The sequence below is a fragment of the Mesoplodon densirostris genome, chromosome 1 (assembly GCF_025265405.1).
Source record: "Mesoplodon densirostris isolate mMesDen1 chromosome 1, mMesDen1 primary haplotype, whole genome shotgun sequence".
Taxonomy (NCBI): Eukaryota; Metazoa; Chordata; class Mammalia; order Artiodactyla; family Ziphiidae; genus Mesoplodon; species Mesoplodon densirostris.
The window spans coordinates 90594847-90611662 of record NC_082661.1 but is presented as its reverse complement, the minus strand read 5'-3'; the positions used below and the strand labels follow the sequence as shown (position 1 = coordinate 90611662).

At 36.2% G+C, this 16816-nt stretch overlaps 1 pseudogene; it reads left to right on the top strand.

The window, feature by feature from the left end:
- The first annotated feature begins 1815 nt into the window (after nucleotides 1-1815).
- LOC132488339 (AKT-interacting protein-like) lies at nucleotides 1816-2688 on the top strand (annotated as a pseudogene).
- The last annotated feature ends 14128 nt before the right edge of the window (nucleotides 2689-16816 follow it).

Here is a 16816-nt window from a genome sequence, read left to right as displayed (position 1 = left end):
TGTTGAAAGGTACATTATGATTACTGCCTCATTGAAGACTACTGCTTGCAAATGGTAAATTTGTCTCTGTTTTTCAGCCCTTTTTGATGATTGCATTTATCATATAATTTCATAGCTCAAGACATTAAACTGATGCTATTAAGAAGATTGAATTAGATGATCTAAATGCCATACCAATTCATTGCGAATTGTTTATTTCTTTAATAATTTTGGCAAAGTTTGAGATAATTTTGCTTGTTTGCAACGTTCTGTATTATTAATAGTTCAGTTTTGTTCTCAGTGAATTCTAATCCTTACAGTCCACCACGTATCTCTTAGAATTAAGTGCTTTCTTTTCTATCTGTCCTGGAGGTACATTGTGATTTTCAGATTGATTGATTGATTTAATGAATGATGATAGAGAGCTGTATCTTCCATGTTGGAAAATATTGAAAATAGTATCAATGAGATAATGTCTGTAAAGTACTAAGTGCAAGGAAGAGTTCAATAAATATTAGCTATTTTTCCTATTCATGTGGCAAAATTCAACAGGAGTGCTCATTTAGAGCAAATGAATAAAATCAATTACAGGAGTTATGTTCAGTCTTTAAAAAGAACATGGTAAAACTCAGTGTATTAGTTATCTATTGCTGCTTAACAATGATACTATAAACTTAGTGGCTTAAAACAGCACACTTGTATTTCCTCAGAGTTTTTCTGGGTCAGGAGTCTGGGCACAGTTTAGCTGAGTCCTCCGCTTCAGGGTCTTTCAAAGTTGCAATCAAGGTGTTGGCCAAGTGATGGCCATCGGAGGCTCAACTGGGGAGGAATCAGCTTCCTAACTCACAGTGTTATTGGCAGAATTCAGTTCCTTTCAGTTTGCCAGACTGAGGACCTCAGTTTCCTGCTTGCTCTGAGCTGGAGCCTACCCTCTGCTCCTTGCCACATGCAGTTCTCCACATGGCAGCTCACAACATGGCAGCTTGCATCTTCAAATCCTGCAAAATAAAGAGTCTCTTAGCAAGATGAGTTACAATCTTTTGTAATATATACATATAATCTAGTACATCATGTCACCTTTGGCATATTCTGTTGGTTAGAAGCAATTCATAAGTCCCGCCTACAATGGAAGGGAGGGTATCAGACAAGGCATGAATTACCAGGAGCATGATGATGGAGGCCAGCTTAGAGTCTGCTGACCACACTCCATGAGAACAAAAATTACAAAGTAGTGGCTATATTTCATGGTTTAAATTCATTAAAATCCTTCTTGCTGCCCTTATATTATGAGGAATAATTTGTTCTAATTAAAACATTTGAGGAAAAAGAACTCTATTGTAATTTTTAAGTATTATAGCACTGGAAGGAGATAATATGTTGGGTTTGCATAGCACTTTAGAGTTCACAGTGTATTGATATTTATAACTATTATTATTTCAGACTAGAAAATGGGTGGTAGAACTGATATTGATTTCAAGATTACAACACAGAGTTTAGGCTCCAAGTGAAACCTTAATTACAGCATCCTTCTGTGTATCTGTTGATGAATTCAATATGTGCCTCTCCTGATTTGGGCCATTCTTCTTAATAACTTTCTTAGTTAAAAATAATTCATATTGTATGGAATGGTGGGTAAGGGAGTGGCCAGCAGCAGGCTTGCACTGTGGCCAGATAAGCTGTTGGGCCAGAAGAGTCAAGTGCAGAGAGCACTGTATTGAAGTCATCAAGATGAAGGGCGCCACAGGTCAACTAGAAAATGTATGCCAAACATGAATTAAATTGGTGACACAGATCATTTCATTTCTTTGTTTGAAATACATGTTATGAACCATTTTCTGGAGCATGTCTACAAGCACTGTGTGCAAAAGATCTGGTGGTCAAGAGAATATTTTCACAGGGGACCTACAAACCAGAACACCATGAACAGCTTGAAAATACAGCTGCCTTCTAATCTCAAATTGCTTTCCTCATAACTAAGACTGTATCTCCTGCCCCAGCAGAAAACAAATGGCACCCATGTTTCTTGCAGACCCTTCTCTCTGGAATATTCTCTTCTTGAAGTATTCTTTTCTTGGTTGTAAAGCAGAAGTTACTTGGTGTCTATGAGTAGCCATCTTATAGCTCTTCATTAATGTGGTTCAGAGTAGCATTCATATGGCAATGACTTTGTCAAGATGACACATTTAAGTCTATAGTGATTATCACTAGTAATTCTCCAGATGGTGACTGTCCATAGGGGGTTTGATATTTCTATCTTTCACCCACTAGCTGATCCCAACTTAGGTCAACTAGATATTCAGAGAGCATTTGCAAAATGCAGGTGGAACCATAAACATAGTTGTTAAGTATTTATGTATCCATGGAGAGTTGAAACAGCAAGTCTCCTAAAACCAAAGGCTGCAGTACTGTATAAAAAGATAGTTAGCTTTATGAAAGAAAAATACTCAACAGTATTAGAGTGTACACTGTGTGTTTGTTTGATAAACATAAATTAGAAGACCCTATGCAATTAGTTTTTCTCCATGAAATCCATCTGTATGTGATGAACTCATAGAGAAGATGCTATCTCATAAAAAGAAACTTGATGAACACCACGATAAAAGTCTTCAGGTTACAGAATTCCAATGTTTAAACTCCAATGTGCAAAGAACTTGTAAACTGTCATTCCTGTGTCTGCAAGAAGAGGAAGAAGAAACAGAAAATCAGTGACTTTTCTTGGACTCATCAGAGACCTGAAATTATAAGGAAACTTGTTACCCTGAAATCTGTAGAGACAAGCAAATTCAGAGTCACAGATGAGATCTGCTTACCTGGAGCAGAAGCTGTTGGAGCCATAAACTGGTAGGGACACTTAAACAATCATTTTGATGAATTGCTGGAGGCTGAGTGTGAACTAGCATGAGAGGGAAAAGCCCATGGGGGCTATGGTCTTGGACAACCCCCATACCTTCACAGGTTTTAGCTCCAGGAACACCCCCCTGGGTTTCCTATTGCACATGCAAATTCTCTAACCTTGTATTTCTGGCTGGAGGAGGGGATATGAGTAATCATTGTGTAATATGTCCAGAGGATTCTCCATAACAAAGGCCTACTTTTCAAGGGGAAAAATTTTACCCAGAGCCTTATCCCAGGCAGCAGAAGGGAATGCTGCCTGACCCAGATCACTCTCGCCTTCCTGCCTAGCCTAGAGGGTGGAGGGAAGCTAAACAGTTACTGTGGAAATACCAGTCAGTGTTTTAGCCCAGAGTTTCAGGCACATTAAAAGACTGAGATTGAATCATAAGATGACAGTATTGGTCTTCTGCCCCACACCCTGGATTCCAGGAAAATGACAGTGTAATACAGCTGACAGAGCTGCAAGATGCAGACGTACCCTGAGGAGGGAGTACTCAAGGAAACCCACAATGAGGAAGAGGGACAAAAATCAGGACTCCAGAGGAATATGAAGCCACTGCCACCAACAGCTACGGCAAACATTAATTAGGCCCAACTCGTATTCAGATTAGCATAAATCCTCACACTAAAAGCCTATCTTCCTCAATACTTATTCACCAATACAACATCACTGGCATTCAACAAAAAACTACAAAGCATACCAAAAGGCAAGAAAAATAATATCTGAAGAGACAAAGCAAACATCAGTACCAGACTTGGACATGACACAAATTTTGGAATTATTAAAAAAAAGAATTTAAAATAACTGTGAATTATATAAGTGCTTCAATTGAAAAAAGAAGACAATATCCAAGGATAGATAGCTAATGTAAGCAGGCAGGTGGAAACTCTAAGAAAGTATGAAAAGGAAATGCTAAGTATTATAAACACTGCAACAGAAATGGAGAAGGCCTTTAAAAGTCTCATCCGTATAGACACAGCTGAGGCAGGATTCAGTGAGTTTGAAGGTAGACCGATAGAAACTTCCTAAAATGGAATGCAAAGGGTAAAGAGAATTTTTTTTAAAAAAAGAATAGAAACTCCATGAACTTGGGACATTTCAAAAAGTAACATATATGTATTAGGATTGCCAGAACAAGAAGAAAGAGAATATGGAGCAGAAGAAATATTAAGTAATAAGGGACAAAATGTTTCCAAAATTAATAGCAAACACCAAACTACAGATCCAGGGAGCTCAGAGAATAACATGGGATAAATGCAAAACAAACAAACTCATAAAAACTACACCTGGACATATCATATTCACACTACAGAAGACCAAAGACAAAGACAAAAATCTGTGAAGAAGTCAAAGGGAGGGAAGGGAAACACCTTACCTATAGAGGAAAAAAAAACAAGAATTACAGTGGACTTCACATCAGAAATTATGCAAACAAGAAGAGCAGAGTGAGATATTTAAAGTATTGAAAGAAAAATAAAGCAACAAGAATTCTATATCCAGTGAAATTACCCTTCAGAAGATATTAAGACTGTTTATCTCTCTCATGTGCATAGACACACATACACACACACACACACACAAACTTAGAGAATTCATCCCCAGCAGACCCGTCCTGAAGGAAATATTAAAAGAAGTGAATTGGAGAGAAAGGAAATGATGTAAGTCAGAAAACTCAGATCTACATAATTAAGGAAGAAGTTTGGAGAAGGAACAAATGAATAAAAATAAGATATTTTAATTTTCTTATTTTAATAGATATAAAATATAACTGTTAAGAATAATAACAATGTATTTGGTCATTATAGCAAATGGATAAGTGAAATGAGTGACAGAAATGTTATAAGGAAAGGACAGAGGGATGGGGAATACACTCTAAGAAACCTGTGTTACACATGAAGTGTTGACTTGGATTAATTTAAAATGTTTATTTCAAGCTCTAAAGGAACCATTAAACAATTATAGTAGTATAATTGATATGCTAAGAGAGGAGACCAAATTCAAATTATATAAAATGCTCAATGAAAGCCATAGAAAGCAGAAAAAAGGGGGGAAATGGAAACAAAGAATAAGTACAAGATATATTAAAAAGTTACATATATGGAGATATTAGTCCAGCTATATCAATGATCATTTAAATGATAATGGTCTAAATGCACCAATTAAGAGACAGATTGACAGAGAGAATAAAACCATATGTTGTCTATAGGAAACGCATTGTAAATATAAAGACTCAGAAAAGTTAAAATTAAAGGATGGAGAAAGTATAGCATTTTTAAAACTAATTAAAAGAAAACCAGAGTAACTATATTAATTTCAGAGACAATGGACCTCAGGACAAGGAAGATTATCAGGGATAATGAGGGGCATTACATAATAATAGGAGGATTGATTCTCTAAGAAGATATAACAATCCTAAACATCTGTGTACTTACAAACAAAGCATCCAAATACGTGAAGAAACAAATGATAGACCTGAAAGGAACAATACGCAGACAACTATTGTAGCTAGAGACTTCAACTCTCCTCTTTTAGTAATCGATAGACAAAGGAAGCATACAACAATTAAGGATTTAATTGACCTGAACAACACCATCAATCAGCTTGATCTAATTTTCTCCAATGACTTCTTCTCAAGCTCAAATGGCATTTGCTAAAGTAGACCATATAAGTGGTCATAAAACACACCTTAATGAATTTAAAAGAATGGGAGTCATGCACAATATGTTCTCATACCATAATGGAATTAAACTTGAAATAAAAAATAGAAAGATAGCTGGAAAATCCTAAAATATTTGAAAATTAAACAACACACTTTGAAATAACTTGGGTCAAAGCAGTGTTTCAAGAAAAATTTAAAATATTTTGAAATCAATGAAAATGAAAATATAACATCAAAATCTGTGGGCTGCAATAAAACCAGTGCTTAGAGGAAAACTTATATAGCTTATACAACAAATAATGTAACATTAAATGCATGTACTAGAAAAGAAGATATAAAATCAATAACCTAAGTTTCCATCTTAAGAAACCTTATGAAAAGGGGTTAATATTCAGAATATACAAAGAACCCCATAAACTCAACATCAAAAAAAGAAAAAAACTCAAATAACACAATTTAAAAATGGGCAGAGCACGTGAATAGACATTTTTCTAAAGACATATAGAGAGCCAAAAGGCACATGAAAAGATGATCAACATCACTATTTATCAGGGAAATACAAATCAAAACCACAATGAAATATCACCTCATACCTGTCAGAATGGCTACCATCAAAAAGACAAGAAATAAGTGTTGGCAAGTATGTGGAGAAAAGAGAACCCTGTGCACTGTTGTGGAGGTATGTAAATTGGTACAGCTATTATGGAAAACAGAATAGAGGTTCCTCAAAAGATTAAAAATAGGGCTTCCCTGGTGGCGCAGTGGTTGAGAGTCCACCTGCCAATGCAGGGGACACGGGTTCGTGCCCTGGTGTGGGAAGATCCCACATGCCATGGAGCGGCTGGGTCCATGAGCCATGGCCACTGAGCCTGTGTGTCCGGAACCTGTGCTCCACAACGGGAGAGGCCACAACAGTGAGAGGCTCATGTACCATAAAAAAAAAAAAAAAAAAAAAGATTTAAAATAGAGCTACCATGTGATCCAACAATTGCACTTATTGATATTTACCAGAAGAAAAATAAACACTAATTCAATATGCACTCCAAAGCTCACTGCAGCATTATTTACAAAAGCCATAATACGGAAGCAGGGTCCATCTATAGACAAATTAATAAAGAAAACGTGGTATATATATATTGTGTATATATATATATATATATATATATATATATATATATATATATATAATGAAATATTACTCAGCCATATAAAAATAAAATCTTCCCATTTGTGACAACATATAGATGGATGTAGAGGGTATTATGCTCAGTGAAATAAATCAAACAGAAAAGGACAAATACTGCATGATTTCACTTTTATATGGAATCTAAAAAACAAAATAAAGGAATAAACAAAACAATGAAAACAGATCCATAGATACAGAGAACAAAAGGGTGATTGCCAGAAGGGAGGGGTTGGGGGGTAAAATGATAATGGTGATTAAGAGGTACCAACCTCCAATTAGATAATAAATGTCACAGGGATGTAATTTAAGCTAATATTAAACTGTTCATTTTTGAACTTTATCTCCTGTCTTACAGAGATTTCAATTCTGCTCTTATCCTCCTTAAATGTGAATGAGTATTGGAATTATTGTGCTCAATTTTAGCTTGCAGAATATATTTTTCTTAATTTTAATGGAAATTTTAAAACATACTCAAAAATACAGATAATATTACCTATCACCCAGCTTCAAAAAAAATCATTGACATTGTGCTAATCTTATTTCATCTATCTCTTCAAAAATATTTTTTAAAGTTTTATCAGGTACAGATGTCAGATAATATGTCATTTCATTGATAAGAATTTAATACATATCTCTAATTCTTAAGGGCTATTCATTTTTACATATTCAGTTGCCATTACTACACTTAAAATAAATTTAAAATGTTTCTTTGGGCTTCCCTGGTGATGCGGTGGTTGAGAGTCCGCCTGCTGATGCAGGGGATACGGGTTCGTGCCCCAGCCCAGGAAGATCCCACATGCCGGGGAGCAGCTGGGCCCGTGAGCCATGGCCATTGAGCCTGTGCATCCGGAGCCTGTGCTCCGAAATGGGAGAGGCCACAACAGGGCCCGCCTACCACAAAAAAAAAAAAAAAAAGTTTCTTTAATATCTTCAGATACCCAAAGCCCAATGGTCCAATACTATTTCTGTACTTACTTTATGCTAAACATGATACTGATCATTTATTTAGATCATGCAACTTAATCCTTACATAAGATTCATAGAGTAATGATACTCTTTTTTTTTAATTAAAGTATAGTTGAGTTACAATGTTGTGTTAGTTTCTGGTGTACAGAAAAGTGATTCAGTTGTACACACACACACACACATATATATATATATTCTTTTTCATTATAAATTATTACAAGATATTGAATATTGTTCCCTGCGCTATACAGTAGGGCCTTGTTATTTATCTATTTTATATATAGTAGTTTGTATTTGCTTATCTCTAACTCCTAATTTATCCCTCCCACCTTCCCCCATTGGTAACCATAAGCTATGTCTGTGATTCTGTTTCTGTTTTGTAAATAAGTTCATTTACATCACATTTTAGATTCCACATATAAGTGATATCATGTGATATTTGTCTGTCTTACTTCACTTAGTATGATAATCTCTATGTTCATCCATGTTGCTGCAAACAGTATTATTTCATTCTTTTTTATGGCTGAATATTATTCCATTGTGTATATGTACCACATCTTCTTATCCATTCATCTGTCCGTGGACATTTAGGTTGCTTCCATGTCTTGGCTATTGAAAATAGTGCTTCTATGAACATTGGGGTGCATACATCTTTTCAAATTAGTGTTTTCTCCAGATACATGCCCAGAGGTGGGATTGCTGGATCATATGGTAACTCTATTTTTAGTTTTTTAAGGAACCTCCATACTGTTTTCCATAACAACTGTACCAATTTAAATTCCCACCAACACTGTAGGAGGGTTCCATTTTCTCCACACCCTCTCTAACATTTGTTATTTGTAGACTTTTTAATGATGGCTATTCTGACTGGTGTGAGGTGATAGCTTATTATAGTTTTGAATTAGCACTTCTCTGATAATTAGCAATGTTGAGCATCTTTTCATGTGCCTATTGACTATCTGAATGTCTTCTTTGGAGAAATGGCTATTTAGGCCTTCTGCCCATTTTTTAATTGGGTTGTTTGTTTTTTGTTGTTGTTGAGTTGTATGAGCTGTTTGTGTATTTCAGAAATTAGGCCCTTGTTTGTCACATCATTTGCAAACATTTTCTCCCAGTCCAGAGGTTGTCTTTTCGTTTTGCTTATGGTTTCCTTGGCTGTGCAAAAGCTTGTAAGTTTGATTAAGTCCCATTTATTTACTTTTACTTTTTGTTCTATTGCCTTGGGATCTGACCTAAGAAATCATTGGTATAATTTATGTCAGAGAATGTTTTGCCTATGTTCTCTTCTAGGACTTTTATGGTGTCCCATTTTATATTTAAGTCTTTAAGCCATTTTGAGTTTATTTTTGTGTATAGTGTAAGGGAATGTTCTAACTTCATTTATTTACATATGGCTGTCCAGTTTTCCCAATACCACTTGATGAAGAGACTGTCTTTTCTGCACTTTGTATTCTTAGCCCCTTTGTTGAAGATTAATTGACCATAGGTGTGTGGGCTTATGTGTGGGCTTATATCTGGTCTCTCTATTCTGATCCATAGATCCATGTGTCTGTTTTTGTGTCAATACTACACTGTTTTGATTACTGTAGCTTGGTAGTATTGTCTGAAGTCTGGGAGGCTTATGTCTCCAGCTTTGTTCTTTTTCCTCAGGAATGCTTTGGCAACTGATGTCTCTAGAGCCAAATCAACTTCAATCCTGAGATAGCAAATACTAACAGCAACAGAGTTGTACCTTAACTTTTCAAGTGTAAATTTTAGGCTTAAAAAAGTGGAGAAAAATCAAATCAGAACAGTAAGTCTTAGATTTGGTGATTTTTCATTGTGACTTATGAAAAAATGTATTCAAATTTTTTCAGATATTTTTTCTGGAGTCCACAGCTCTTGTCAATGATTTTTTTGGGGCAAGGGGTCAACAAAATCTCTAAACCCTTATGTAAGACGTTTTGGACTTTCCTCAACCCATAATTTTTTTTAAGTTTTATTTATTATTTATTTTTGGCTGCATTAGGTCTTAGTTGCAGCACGCGGGATCTTTGTTGAGGCATGCGGGATATTTCGTTGTGGTGTGTGGTCTTCTCTCTAGTTTGCATGAGGGTTTTCTCTTCTCTAGTTGTGGCACGCAGGTTCCAGAATGCGTGGGCTCTGTAGTTTGCGGCACGCGGGCTCTTTAGTTGAGGTGCGTGAGCTCGTTAGTAGAGGCTTAGTTGCCCCGCAGCACATGGGATCCTAGTTCCCCGACCAGGGATTGAACCTGTGTTACCTGCATTGTAAGGTGGATTCTTTTCCCCTGGACCACAAGGGAAGTCCCTCAACCTATAATTTTTAAGAGGGAGTGAAACAGACTGGTAACTATTCTCTATGCCTTTCTGCTATAACATTATAAAGAAGAAGAAAGGAAAAGCATTTGGAATTGTAAATTATCTTTTCCTTGACTGATCCTTTACCTAAATTATACAACTGAAATAATTTTACAATGAAATGTAAAGCATATACAATTAGTTTGTATAGAAATAGATTCTTTTTTTCCATGTGATTATACGAGAGGAGAGACACCATTGTGGTATGAATAATTATGAGGATAAGAAGTAGGTGACCTTGCCTTTACAAAATTTGTTTTTATGTCCAAAACATAAATCTCAACAATTAGTAAGAATCCTTAATCAAAGTATATTGTTATAGATTGCTCTTATGTAAAATTAGTTACACTTCTTCACATAGTGATAATAATTTTTCATCTCATTTCAGTAAGAAGATCACAAAACAAGCATTCTATGTGTATTTATTGATACCATTTTTATTTAGCTCATGAGTGTTATTTTTATTTTTCCCTATGGTTTGTTTACCATAACGTGAAAAAAATTGAAATACTTAGGCACGAATTCTTAATAAGATGATAATTTTTTCCTTTCACTATTAGTGCTACACTATACTAATACTAGTACTATTACTAATTTTGTCATCCTAGTACAAAGTAAAGCTTAGATATTCTTTTATTTGAAAAATGTAATTAATATTCTAAAAAACAGCTAGAAGCTTCAAGACATGGGGAAAAAAATGTTTAGGTCCTGATATATATAGTTCCAGTGTCAGACAGTAGTGGGTTAAAATCCAGTTCTGCCACATATAGTCAAGTGATGCTATAGATACAGTTCATTGACATTAGAGAACAATCTAGAATGTGAAGATTCTGTCCTGGGCTTGTGTCAGGACTCTATGAGAGGTGACAGAAATAATACTTGCAGACTATAGAGATGTATTGTGTATCTACCTCAAAGGCTGGTAGTGAGGAAGAAATAAATAACTTATGTGGAATGTTTTGCATGGTAATAATATTACCATAAACGGATGTTCTGTTGATTAAATTAGATTAACAAAGACAGAAGCGCACACTGTGTATTGCATACTCTCCTATTTCCCCTTCTAGATCTAAATGCTTAAGAAAAATCACTTCTGAAAATGTTGTTTTTTAAATTAGCCACTTGGTGGCAGCCTTTAACCAAAAAGGGACAAATGTTTCTGAAAAATCATTTGCAATATCATATTTTGCTTTAGACAATTTGTAAAAGACAAAAGTTTACAAAATTAAACGTAGGAAGGCACTATATCTTATTCATCTTTATAGTCTAAAAACCTAGAAATAGAATTTCATGTATCAGAGAGTTTTGTTTTGGTATCAGATAGGGGGCCTCTTTCTCTCCCCAAAGGCTGGCTGCCCTGTAGAGTGGAAGAGATGGGTCTTTCCTTTCACTGGATAGTATTTCTCCTCTGAATCTCTTCTTTTGACCAGGTAGAGACAGGTTATGCCTAAGAGGAAAGATAAATTGTAATATGAGTGTAAAAACATGAATATTGGGGTTAAAATCACAAAGACTAGTAGGTTATTAATCTGTCTTTACTACTTATACTCTCTAATGTCTCATTTTCATTAAAAAGTTTTTAAAATGCTCAACACACATGTGATATATATCACACTATATTCTAGTAGTAATCTACTACTCGCCTAGATTTTTGCCTTTTGCCGCATCAAAGTAATTTTCCCTAACCGTTAGTATTTTCTTTCATATGCATGTAACAACCATCTCTTTCTCTCTCATTGCACATCACCCCCCTGCATATATACAATATCCTTGTCTTATATAGGGATTATTACAACATATTTTACATACTTCAATATATACAAGGATTATTACAACTGATGGACTTTCAAAGTGGAATTACAATGTTAGAATTTCTACTACTTTTAGTCTTATCTTTAATATATTGAAGACATATATTATTTATGTTTTATATGTTAGTTGGTTTTAAAAGTACTAGAGAAGTAACTGCAGTATAAGTAAATAAACATCTTAGCCAGTAACTGAACGCACTGGTCTCTGAGGGGCTCCAGCAGAAGGCAACTTTATTCTTTTTCATATCTGCTCACTCCATGGACCCCATCTGCAGTCTACTATTTCCTCAATCATTTGGATAGAATCTTGATGAGTTGCAGAGGTGTGGATATTTTCAAGTTCAATCCAGTCTAATATAAAATCTTTAGACTCTCTACCAATTTAAAGCCCTTTTTTTGCCCCACCTTGGGCCTGCCTCAAAAGTGCTTGCAGTGCGGTGAGAGGGTTGTCGTTGACAATTTCTTTGTTTCTTTATTCAACTCTATTTGTGCTTCTTCATCTCCAGGTTTGGAGAGTGGGAAGGAACAGCAGTGAAGGACAGAAAAAGTCTTCTTGAGGGGCAGAACTGTAATCAGAGGTGACAGAGGTCCACAGCTGACCCTTTCTCAGGGCTCCTTAGGGACTCCCTGCTGTGGCCTCCAAGTGAAGCTCCCTTGTGGGTGCTGCCTTTTCTGGCTTCTCACTTACAACTCCCTGCCCCATTATCTCAATGTGCATGCCCTCTCTGCTGAGGCCACCCCCTTCCCATCAGGAAAACTTTCTTCATGCATCCTATTCAAGCACATTTGCTTCATCCAGATGTCCATGTAAGACTCATGGAGAATGTGCCTCTGGCTCTCTGTCAGTGGAAGTATAGCTCACTCCCAGAGAAAGCTCTCCTGAAACACTCACTCCAGAAACAACCCTTTGATTTCAGACTTTCCAGATCTGTCTCTTTCCTACTCAAATTCCAGGACACACATGTCAAGCTCTCCCTCTGGCTTAGCCTAGGGTAAAATGCATACTGCCCTTCTCTCCACGGTGGGTAGGGGACTGGGGAGGGCAAGACACAAAGGGCTTTTTCAAATGAACTTCACATTCACTCTTGACCTTCTCTTCTGTAGGCTAGGTGTGGGTAATGGGCTGATGTGACAAAAATAAATTCACAATGTTCTGAGTAGGTAGTTTATGATCTCACTTTAGAATATGATGGTTTTGAGGATTTGTTTTATTGATCTCAGTATTTGGGACTTTGATGAAATCATAATACAATGGAAATTTCATATTTAAACTTTATGTATACATGTTAGGATTTTATTAAGTTAAAAATGATGTGCAACAAAAAAAAAAAATTTAGGGCTTCCCTAGTGGCGCAGTGGTTGAGAGTCTGCCTGCCGATGCAGGGGGCGTGGGTTCATGCCCCGGTCCAGGAGGATCCCACGTGCCGCGGAGCGGCTGGTCCCGTGAGCCATGGCCACTGGGCCTGCGAGTCTGGAGCCTGTGCTCCGCGGCGGGAGAGGCCACAGCAGTGAGAGGCCCGTGTACCGCAAAAAAAAAAAAAAAAAAAAAAAAAAAATTTAGACCATTAATGTAGTAGCGAAAATATAAATTTTGTAGTTGGTCTAGGTTTGAATGCAGAGTGAGATCATTAGCTGTGTGACCTTGCACAAGCTGCTTAATTTTTCAGAACCTCATTTTCCTCATCTGTAAGAAGGAATTGCCTCACATGTTTGCTGTATAGAATTAAATGAGATAATGTGTAATAGTACTTAACATGTCTCTAGCACATTAAGCACATTTAATAAATGATGGTGGGCTTCCCTGGTGGCGCAGTGGTTGGGAGTCCACCTGCTGATGCAGGGGACGCGGGTTCGTGCCCCAGTCCGGGAGGATCCCACATGCCGTGGAGCGGCTGGGCCTGTGGGCCATGGCCGCTGGGCCTGCGCGTCCAGAGCCTGTGCTCTGCAACGGGAGAGGCAACAACAGTGAGAGGCCCGTGTACCGCAAAAAAAAAAAAAAAAAATATATATATATATATATATATATATATATATATATATATATATATAATATAAATAAATAAATAAATAAATAAATGATGGTTTTAAAAATATTTCCATTTCATTGTTCTTCATCAACTATGCTCTCACTCCTCAAACTGGTCCTTTATGCTATTTCAAATTGATGCTCTAAGCATCCCACATGTTTAGCTTAGCTTAGCTTACTTAAGAATTAGTGGTGCCTTCCTGGCCTGAGTCAAATTTAAGTGTTTTAGCCTAACACGCAATACTGTCCAAACTCTACCAAACACCCCGTCCAGTCATATCTTTATCCAAAACTCTCTCTCTACCATACTCAGTGTGTTTATAATGTTCCATGTGTGCATTCTTTTCTTTCCTACTTAGTTTGTACTGTTTTCCCTACTAAACACATTCTCTCTTTTCCTTAATTATCCAAATTTCTCTCATCTGAAAGCCCATATTTAAGCCCATAAATTTTCCCTGACCTTTCAAACCTGTTGTATTCTCAGGCTTATCTCTTTAATGTCTTCCTTTTTCTCTCTCAGTCAGCACACCATCCAAGCTGAGTCACTCCTCTTGCAGATGTGAAGGAAGTAGACCCCTAGGAGCTTGGGATACTGGTTGCTGAGCAAGGCAGACATGTAGGGAGTGGCTCCCCATGGGTTGAACCTTGACCGGTGAAAATAGGAGATAAATTCCTCTTCCTTTCTCTCTCCTGTGGACCCCTCTGAGGAGTAGTTGCATTTTACGGTTCTTTTACCAGTGTCTCATGTGCTGTGTGAACATGCCTGACAGCAGCTGCTGTGTCCCAGAGATTGTCCTAAAGGAGGGGCTGGTACTGTAATGCTTCTTATCATACTATACAGCTTTTCATCTTTCCCTGTCTTGTTTTTTTTGTTTGTTTGTTTGTTTGTTTTTTCATCAACCTCATTTGTCTGGGCTTACAGCTCCCAAATACGTAAGGAGTCAACACTTCATCTAAGCCTCAGGGTCTACTTTCTAAAGGACCGAAGTCAAGACAACTGTGAAAAGTCTCTTTCCCAATGCTTAACATTATATCATATCTACAATACTCATTTGTACTTAATACTTATTTGTTGTTCTAAGATTGTGCATGTATTGTTACTTACCTTTTTTAGTGTTCCATCAACCAGTCAGACTATGTTTTCTTTATGGGAAGAGTTCATATCTGTTTTTTGTTCTTTAATACATTGTCAAGTAACATTATTCCCAAGAAAGAAGCTCACTATATATTTTTAATAAGGATTATACGAATGATGGTCTCTGTTTATAGCCATTTGGTTATAACAGTTAGACCAGTATTTTCTATTAGAAATAGAAATTTCCTGTAAAAAATTCGCTACCTTGAAAAGGACTTATTTCTCTTTGTTTATAGACCCACAGTATTTACAGATTTTTAAGGTTCAAATATTCTTTAAGACAAAGGCAAACATCTTTATTTGAACCATACTTGTAGTTCTCTAATTCTTACTACCTTAAGGCCCCAAAAATAATCCAGCAAAAATTTTAACAAGCAACATTTAGCAAGTAATGATAGTAAACCAGGAATAGAGGGCATAGGGTTTGTAGGTAATAAAATAGAAAAACGAGGCTCTTAGCAAGACAAATAAAGAAGACAAACACGCCAAGGAAGAAAATTGCTCAGTTACAAGGCACTTTTAAAATTTCTCTGGCACTGTTTTTACATTGCTATAGGCCGAATTTGTAAATCCTGGAAAGTTACAAAAGACAAGAAAATGACTTTTGTAAAAACTTGGGGCTGTTTAAACCTAGTGAATACATGTTATTACGTTGGGTTGATGGTATTTTAACATAGTTTTCAGGCTAGTACCTAGAAATGTCCATTCTCTTAAGCTGGAATAATTGAGCATTAACATTGGAGGAACTTTAGAAATAACCTGTTCCCATCCAACATATGAAAGATGTAAGGCAGAGAAAAGTAAAGCAATGCACCAAAACCATTCAGCTAGCAAGTGGAAGAACCGATTTTAGAATTCACAGATCCTGAAGCGTGGTATGGTGCCTTGTGAAGTAAATCATCATTTTTCAGTTGCTTAATTAAAATGAAATGAATGAGAAGTGTTCTATTTTCACGGTATTATATCATTGTAGAAATTGGGGTATCTTTCAAACTCATGTAATGCAACTTGGAGTTGGTGATGCCAAATTTTAGAAATAAGGCCTAGAAAATTTAAACAAAGACCCTCATTTGAGGCTGTTTTAAAGAAATAAGGAGATCTTCAGATACAGGTAAAGATTTATTTTTAAATCTAATATTTTAAAATGTACTTTGTAAGGTAAAACCATCACAGTAGGGAATATACTCGAGCATGAACTTGTAATTTAGTATCAAGCAGTGGAATCAGTGAATGTGTGTATATCTCTTATAAAAATCAATCAATACTTATTTAATAGATATTGGCTGTGTTTGAATTACTAGGCTATATACAACACAGATGAATATGTGAAAAAATATGGAGGAAATTGTTTGAATATATGTAAGTTTACTATCAATATACTAAAAGACAAAACAGAAGCTTAGAAATAGTTCTGGTTTCTTGGAACAGGAAATGAGGAAAGTGAGAATAAAAGAACAAATACAAAACAATCTTCATAGCAGAGTGTCTGTTTGAAACTCGAATGGTAATATTTTCATATATGGTTTCTCAATAGTTCCTCTCTCTCTCTTTCAGTAAACTTTATTTTATAGAGCAGTTTTATGTTCACAGCAAAATTGAGAGGAAGTTCAAAAAATCCCATGTAACCCTGTCCCCACACAAGCACCACCTCCCTTATTATTATTACACATCACAGTGTAATATACATTTGTTATAACTGATGAACCTACATTGGTAAGTCATAATCACTCAAAGTCCATAGTTTACTTCAGGGTTTACTGTTGCTGTTATGCATTCTCTGGATTTGGACAAATATACAATG